The sequence below is a fragment of the Tursiops truncatus genome, chromosome X (assembly GCF_011762595.2).
Source record: "Tursiops truncatus isolate mTurTru1 chromosome X, mTurTru1.mat.Y, whole genome shotgun sequence".
NCBI lineage: Eukaryota > Metazoa > Chordata > Mammalia > Artiodactyla > Delphinidae > Tursiops > Tursiops truncatus.
Window position 1 is genome coordinate 44677716 of NC_047055.1, and position 8609 is coordinate 44686324.

An 8609-nucleotide genomic window follows, 5' to 3' on the forward strand; every position below is an offset into this window, starting at 1 on the left:
TGTAGCAGTTTCTTATGATCCTTTGTGTTGCTGTGGTGTCCACTGTAACTTCAATTTTTTCCCTAATTTTATTGATTTGAGCCATCTACCTCTTTTTATTGATTAGTCTGTCTAAAGGTTTATCAATTTTGTTTATCTTCTGAAAGAACCAGCTTTTAGTTTCATTGCTCTTTTCTATTGTTTTCTTCATCTCTATTTCATATATTGTTTCTGTGATATTATTTCTTTCCATCTACTAAATTTGCGTTTTGTTTTTTCTTCTTTCTCTAGTTGTTTTAGGTGTAAGGTTAGGTTGTTTATCTGAGATTTTTATTTTCTGTTTCCAGAAGCAAGAGTGTATTGCTATAAACTTTCCTCTCTGAACTGCTTTTGCCTCATCCCATAGGTTTTTGGATCATTGTGCTTTCATTTTCATTTGTCTCTATGTATTTTTAATTTCCTCTTTGATTTCTTCAGCGATCCATTGTTTGCTTAGTAGAATATTGTTTAGTCTCTATGTGTTTGTGTTTTTTACATTTTTTTTCCTTTTAGTTGATTTCTAATCTCATAGTGTTGTGGTCAGAAAGGATGCCTTATATGATTTCAATTTTCTTAAATTTACCGAGGCTTGCTTTGTGGCCCAACATGTGATCAATCCTGGAGAATGTTCCATGTGCACTTGAGAAGAATGTGTATTCTTCTGCTTTTGGATGGAATGCTCTATAAATATCAATTCCATCTATCTGATCTAATGTGTCATTTAAGGCCTGTGTTTCCTTATTGATTTTATGTCTGGATGATCTTTCCATTGATGAAATTGGGGTGTTAAAGACCACCACTATTATTGTGTTACTGTAATTTCTCCTTTTATGGCTGTTAGTATTTGCCTTATAAATTGAGGTGCTCCTGTGTTTGGTGCATATATATTTACAATTATTATATCTTCTTCTTGGATTGATCCCTTGATCATTATGTAGTGTCCTTCTTTGTATCTGTAACAGTTTTTATTTTAAAGTCTATTTTGTCTGATATGAGTATTTCTACTCCAGTTTTCTTTTGATTTCGTTTTGAATGGAAAACTTTTTCCATCCCCTCACTTTCAGTATGTATGTATGTCTTGATCTGAAATGGGTCTCTCATAGACAGCATATATATGGGTCTTGTTTTTGTATCCATTCAGCCAGTCTATATTTTTTGGTTGGAACATTTAATCCGTTTATGTTTAAGGTAATTATTGATATGTATGTTCTTACTGCCATTTTAAAAATTGTTCTGCATTTTAAAAAACTTTTTATTTTATATGGGAGTATAACCTATTAATAGTGTTGTGATAGTTTCAGGTGCACAGCAAAGTGACTCAGTCATACCTATACATGTATCCCTTCTCCACCAGACTCCCCTCCCAGTTTTGGATTTATTTTTGTTGGTCTTTTTTCTTCCCTTCTTCTTTTGTTCTCATCTCTTGTGATTTGATGACTAACTTTAGTGTTGAGTTTGGATTCCTTTTTCTTTTTTATGTGTGTATCTATTGTAGATTTTCTGTTTTCTGTTACCATGAAGTTTTGTTATAGCAGTCTATACATAAACAAGATTGTTTTAGGTTGCTGATCTTTTAATTTCAAATGCATATCTAATATTCTGTATTTGTGCTCTGTTCTCACAATTGCTGTTTTGATATATTTGTGTGCAGATGGTTTCCTATCTTTTTTGTATGTTTGTCTTTATTGGTGAGGTTTTCCATTCATAATTTTATTGTTTCTAGTTGTGGTCTTTTCTCTTCTGCTTAGAGAATTTACTTTAGTATTTGTTGCAAAGCTGGTCTTGTGGTGCTGAATTCTCTTAACTTTTCCTTGTCTGTTAACTTTTGATTTCTCCATCGACTCTGAATGAGATCCTTGCTGGGTAGAGTATTCTTCGTTGTAGTTTCTTCCCTATCATCACTTTAAATATATTGTGCCACTCTCTTCTCACCTGCAGAGTTTCTGCTGAGAAATCAGCTGATAACCTTATGGGGATTCCCTTGTATGTTATTTGTTGTTTTTAATATTTTTTATTTGTCTTAATGCTTTGTTAGTCTGATTAACATGTGTCTTGGTGTGTTCCTCCTTGGGTTTATCCTTCCTGGACTCTCTGCACTTCCTGGACTTGGGTGATTGTTTCCTTTCCCATGTTAGGGAACTTTTAAGCTGTTATCTCTTAAAATATTTTCTCAGGTCATTTCTCTCTCTCCCTTCTCCTTCTGGAACCCCTATAATATGAATGTTACATTTAATGTTGTCCCAGAGGTCTCTTAGACTGTCTTCATTTCTTTTCATTGTTTTTATTTATTCTGTTCTGCAACAGTCATTTCCACCATTCTGTCTTCCAGCTCACTTATCCGTTTTTCTGCCTCAGTTATTTTGCTATTGATTCCTTCCAGTGTATTTTTCCTTTCAGTCATTGTATTGTTCATCTCTGTTTGTTTGTTCTTTAGTTTTTCTAGGTCTTTGTTAAACATTTCTTGTATCTTCTCAATCTGTGCCTCCATTCTTTATCCGAGATCTTGGAACATCTTTATTATCATTACTCAGAATACTTTTTTGGGTAGATTGCCTGTCTCCACTTAGTCGTTTTTCTGGGGTTTTATCTTTTTTCTTCATTTGAGACATATTCCTTTGCTGTCTCTTTTTCTCTAACTTTCTGTGATTGTGGTTTTCGTTTTGCAGGCTGCAGGATTATACTTCTTCTTGCTTTTGCTTTCTGCCCCCTGGTGGGTGAGGCAGTCTAAGAGCCTTCTTCAGATTTCCTGTTGTGGGGCAATAGTACCTGCCCACTGGTGTGAAGAGCTGGTTCTTGTCCCTCTGGTTGGCAGGGCTGTGTCAGAGGGTGTGTTTATCGGGCAGCTATTTATTCAAGAAGACTTTAAGTAGCTTGTCTCTTGATGGGTGGGGCTGTGTTCCCCATGCTGAGGCATCCCAGCACTGGAACCCACAGGCTATTGGGTGGGGCCAGGTCTTTGTGAGAAAATGGCGGCATCCAATAGGGCTTACACCAATGTGTACTTACCAGAACTGTGGACACCATTGTCCTTGTCCCTAGTGTGAGCCACAGCCACCCCCCTGACTCCACAGGAGACACTTTAATACTAGCAGGTAAGTCTGGCCCAGTCTCTTATGAGGTCACCACTTTTCTCCCTGGGTCCTGGTATGCATGAGACCCTGTGTGCACCCTCCAAGAGTGGATTCTATGGTAGCTCCTCCTCCCATTGCCAGACCCCCAGGCTGGGGAGCTTGATATGGGGCTCAGAGGTTTCACTCCTGTCGGAAATCTTCTGTGGTATAGCTGTTTTCCAATTTTTGGGTTACCCACCTGGAGTGTATGGGTTTGATTTTATCATGATTTCACCCCTCTTACCATCTCGTTAATCTTCTTTGGATATAGGTTATCTTTTTTTGTAGGTTACAGCATGTTATTTCTTTTTGTTGGTGGTTGATTAGCAGTTAGTTGTGATTCTGGTGTTTCTGTACTAAGGGGTAAGATCACATCCTTCTACTCCACCATCTTTTCTCCTCCTTCTAGAATCCCATCTGTATTTTTATTTTTAACTGATTTTATGCATAGAAAGTACTTCCCCATTCTCTGGTTGATAACTTGTTTCCTTATATTTTATTTTAGCATTTTTATGTATTGTTTGACACTTAACTCCGTAATGTTATTGAAATGCTTTGCTCTCTCAGCTACTCTACGTTGCATTCCCAAGGAAAGGAAAAGACAGTTGTTCACATCCATAGTGCACGTGGCACATCAAAGGAAATGATGTAGCAATTCATTGTACTACCTTTATATTACCAGGTTTCTACCTGAAATGCTGAAAGGTTGTTGGAGTGATTAGAGAAAGTGCTGTCAGGGATGCTAGTCTGGGTTGGTGTTATAGAGGAAATGAGTCTTGAGCAGAGTTTTGGTTTAGAGAAGGACCTACTATAGTCAAATAGCATACTCCATGCCTGGAGACAAGGTTTGGCATGTAACTATTTGTATATCTAGAAAAGCCTGTATCTATCTCTCTGTAGTTATTGCTTTATATATATTATGTATGTATGTATGATCTTGACAATTTAAGGTCTCATATGTTCTTTTATTTTGTTCTTTCCTTAATACCATGAATCCTGGTACAAAGAAACAGAATCTTAAAGTATAGGTGCTGGGAATGATCTCAGAGACCATTTTATGTTATGCAGATAAAAAACAGTTTCTGGAATGTTGAAATGATTTGCTTCAAACACACAGCCTGAGTCTGCACTAGAATCCAAATCTCTGACTCTTTGTTCAGTGCTCTTTCCATTAAAATATTGTTGAAAGGTCTCACTTACTAGATTGTAGATACTTATGATGAAATGACCATATTGAGTTCAAAAATTGAAAGTGCTTTTTTTCTATATATCTTATCACATGTATTTATAATTGAATATACAAAGTATAAAATATGTACACATGAAAGATTTACTTTGTCTATGTAAGGAAGCCATGTCAACATGCTGTAAGCTTTCTCTCTTCTCTAAAGAATCATGGCAAATTCTAATTAATCTCATCATCACTTCTAATTTACACTTTTAAGTGGAATAATGGTTGTGATATATGGTTAGAGCACATTTCAATTTAAACTTTGTGACTTACTAGCTTTATTATTTTATCTATTTTTTATTTGTTTCAGTTATACCAAGAGACACAACAAAACCTTGGCTTTCAGATACACTCTAGAATTTAAATCCCCATAATTTTGAGCTCTGGTATTTTCCTGGTTGGCATTTTTCGTTTTGTTTTGGTTTTTTGTTTTTGTTTCTTGCGGTACGTGGGTCTCTCACTGTTGTGGCCTCTCCCGTTGTGGAGCACAGGCTCTGGACGCACAGGCTCAGCGACCATGGCTCACAGGCCCAGCTACTCTGCAGCATATGGGATCTTCCCAGACTGGGGCACAAACCCATGTCCCCTTCATCGGCAGGTGGACTCTCAACCACTGTGCCACGAGGGAAGCCCCTGGCTTTTGATTTTGATGCTATGTATGGGTAATGTCACCAAGAATCAATTTAAGATCACATGAGAAAAACTGGATGAAAGAGCTTTTAAGATTAGGCATAATAATTACCATCATCGTCACCAGCAACTACAAACATTTATTAAGTGTTTAATATGTATCAAGGGCATAAATAAGTGGGAAAACTGTGACCATAAGGAAAGTATAATCCATTTAGAAGACTAACATATTTATGATAAAATAAATAATAATACCAAGTGGCATATACTAGAAACTACATGAGTTGAACAAGTGTGACCTCATATATGTTGGACTTCAAAGTAATGATCAAATACACATGGGATGAGTGTGTGTTTGGAGTGAGAGTTGGGAGGAGGTAAAGAGGGCATTCCTGGCAGGGAAATCAGTATGGATAAAAGGGCAGAGGTAAAATGTTCATGGCCTATTTTGAAAAAAAAAGTGAAAGGATTAGATGGCAGGTACTGTGAAAAGAGAACTGATAATTAGAATCAAGCAGATAGATGCTGGTTAAAATCCTAGATTAACCATGTAGGTACTGTGACTTTCACCTATCTGAGTCTCAATGTCTTCTTCATCAAAATACTGACAATAGTTTTCACTTCATAGAGTTGGTGTGAGGATTACATGAACTATGTGTAAAGTGTCTCACATAATATCTGGTACTCATAAGCACTAATTAAATGACAATTTCTTTCTTACTTGATTTAGCTGGAGTAGAGGTAAGTGTAGGAGAGTAGAGAGAGGTAGTTGCAGTGAGTCTAACTCAGGTTAATGATTTTTATGCTGTAGACCATCTGGAGCCACTGAAAGTTTATGAAGAGGGGAATAACATTTGCACAGTTCAATTTTAGGACAGTTAACCTAATAATCCAGAATGTGGTTTGGAGAGGAGATAAACTGGAAGCAGAATGATTGTTACTGTAGTTTAGGCAGGAGATAAAAGACCTCCAGAGAGGTGGTTGACTTGGAAAGGAAGTCATGGGCAGGGAGATATCACAAGGAAAGAATTGCTGCAACTTGGAGAATGGTTATAGAGGAAGCAAAGGAGGAATAAAGTATGACTTTGAGATTTCAAGACTGGGTTACTGGAACAAATAAAAGGATAAGGCAAGATGATTTGGGGAAAATTATAATTAAATTGTTTTGATAAATATTAACAAAGCTGTCATATTAAAGTGGAGAAGCAAGAATATTTGTAGTGCATCTGAAGACTGGGCTCTGCTAAGAGGTTGTTTGAACTTTCAATGTACAAAGGTTTCATGGTGATTTGTGGCATGTGTTCACACCTGTGTTCATATGTGTATATTTTATGTGTGTGTGTGTTTGTATTTGGTTAGTGATCCATGGGATCATTATGACTTCACTTCAGCAGAGTTCTTATGGAAACTCTCTACTCTAAATCATAATTGGGGAATTCATCTACAGGCCAGCCTTAACAAGAAGAAAACAATGATTTTTTTCTATCAGACTATTTCTCCACACTAGGAAAAATCTGTATCTGAAGAGGAATTTAGGCACTTAGAATAGTAACAAGCTCAAGGTGCAGACTGGGATAAAGGGAGCTGCAGTGACAATGTGTCCACCTGAGGTAGAAAAATAATTAAACTGAAAAGGGACAAATCTTTGAGAGTTGTTTTATTTGTGCTGATTGGACAATAGCAGTGTAACCTGCTAGATGAATTTGAACCCTGTACTTCCATGGATTCACTTAGGAAATGCAATGCCTTTCTTAGGATCTAGAAGCCTAGATGCCATTCCTAAGTGTTAGGAAGTGTTCAGTTGTTGAGAAGGTGAGCCCTGTGAATTTCTGTAGACAATAACAGCTTTAGTGTTATAAAGTGTTATAAAGTGTTATACTTTGAACTTTAACAATAAACCAAATATCCAAATCAAACTCGATTTGCATGATTTTTCTTTTATAGGAGACCACAAAACTAGACAAAGCAAGCAGAACATGAAATGATTTTGCTCAGGGAGGTCAGACTTGACTGGCCCTGTATGTGTGTGTGGCAATGTGTTTAATAAAAGCCTCTTATACCTTCAGCATGTTTAATGGCTTTGGCCTTCAAATCTGTAGCTCTTGTGTTAATTTCACAAAGGCTTTCCAATAATTATTTTCCAACAATTCACGTCCAAGGAAATTTATCTCCTTTTTATTTCAGCTGGTTGGGGGCAGCAGTAGAGTAAGCTATTTTCCAGAATAGGGACACTCAGTACTTCCAGAAAGGAAGCAGGCATCCAGAGACAGATTGGTTTGAAAAGAAATATTTTTTCCTCTAGATTTGTATCCATGGCAATCAATTTAGGACCGATATTATATGGGATTGAAAAGAGACTGATTTTACCTTGCTGAATTATCTGTGTCCCCTGTGGATTGATCAAAAGGAAATGGGGGTTGCAGGATTACTACACATAAATACTCTGCCTTCAGCCAGGGGTGTGACTACGTGCCTAGCAAAGGCTGCAGGATACCTTCTGACTATTTTGATCTACTTAAAGAAATTGCCTTGTGTTGCAAGAGAATAGCTGACTCCGTCATCCTAGTCACATTTTATCTTTGAATAATGAGGAAAAAATCTTCCTGCAGCAAATGTTCAGCTTATGCTGCTTTTTCCTCGCATCAAAAAGAAAAAAAAAAGAAGTTTTATTAAATAATGATGCTATCCTCAGCTGGACATAAGGGTTTGTCCTTAATATCTTAATCAATAGTTTAAGTTAGGAAGGTCAGATCATCTCTAAACTAAAGCTGGAATCAGCTGTCCACCACAGAAATGAAATATGGCAAGAAGGCTGCAGGTTCATCTAGCAGCTCCAGATCTGCATCTCACATGCAAGAGTTTAATAGTTGTTTTTTGGTATTTATCTTTGACATCTTGACTAAGTGTCTTCAGAACTTGCATAGCCTACCTATAGACTCCTCTAAATCCTTGCTAGTGTTTCCATTTCCATTATTCTGCTCAAACCTGTGAACAAGAGTTTGAAGTATATCCCTGTAAGAGCCCAGATATCAGGTTTTAAAAATCACTGTGACATTTATTAATTTATTCATGCAATCAGGCATTCCTTTAACAAATGTTTTTTGAGAACCTGTTCTGTTCCAAGCACTGGGATAGACACTAGGTGTACAAATTGACTTAACAGTCCAGGTTAATAAACGCCCCCTGAGCAACTTAACTTTCCATGCAAAAATCAATGTTAATTTTTTTTAACCATTTTAAATTGGCCTAAGAATGCTAAACTCAGGTGCTCTCCTCATTCTAAACATACTTATTCATTTCTTTTCTTTATTTTGAGATGTTTGAATTCAGTTCAAACATGAGTTTAAATTCAGTTCTGATATTTATCATCTGTGTGATCTTGAGTACATCACTTAACCTTACCTATTTTCTTATTTATTTTCATTATCTACATTTCCATATCTGTAAAACATGGATAATAATAGTATCTGCCTTATGGGGTTGTTGTGAAGATTAAATTTAAATCTGGTATACAATTACAACTCAATCAATATTAGATTATACTGGTTCTTTTACTTTGAAAGAAAATCTTTTTACTTCTCCTCTATTGTCTGAGGGAAATATGGACAAGAAAAAATGAG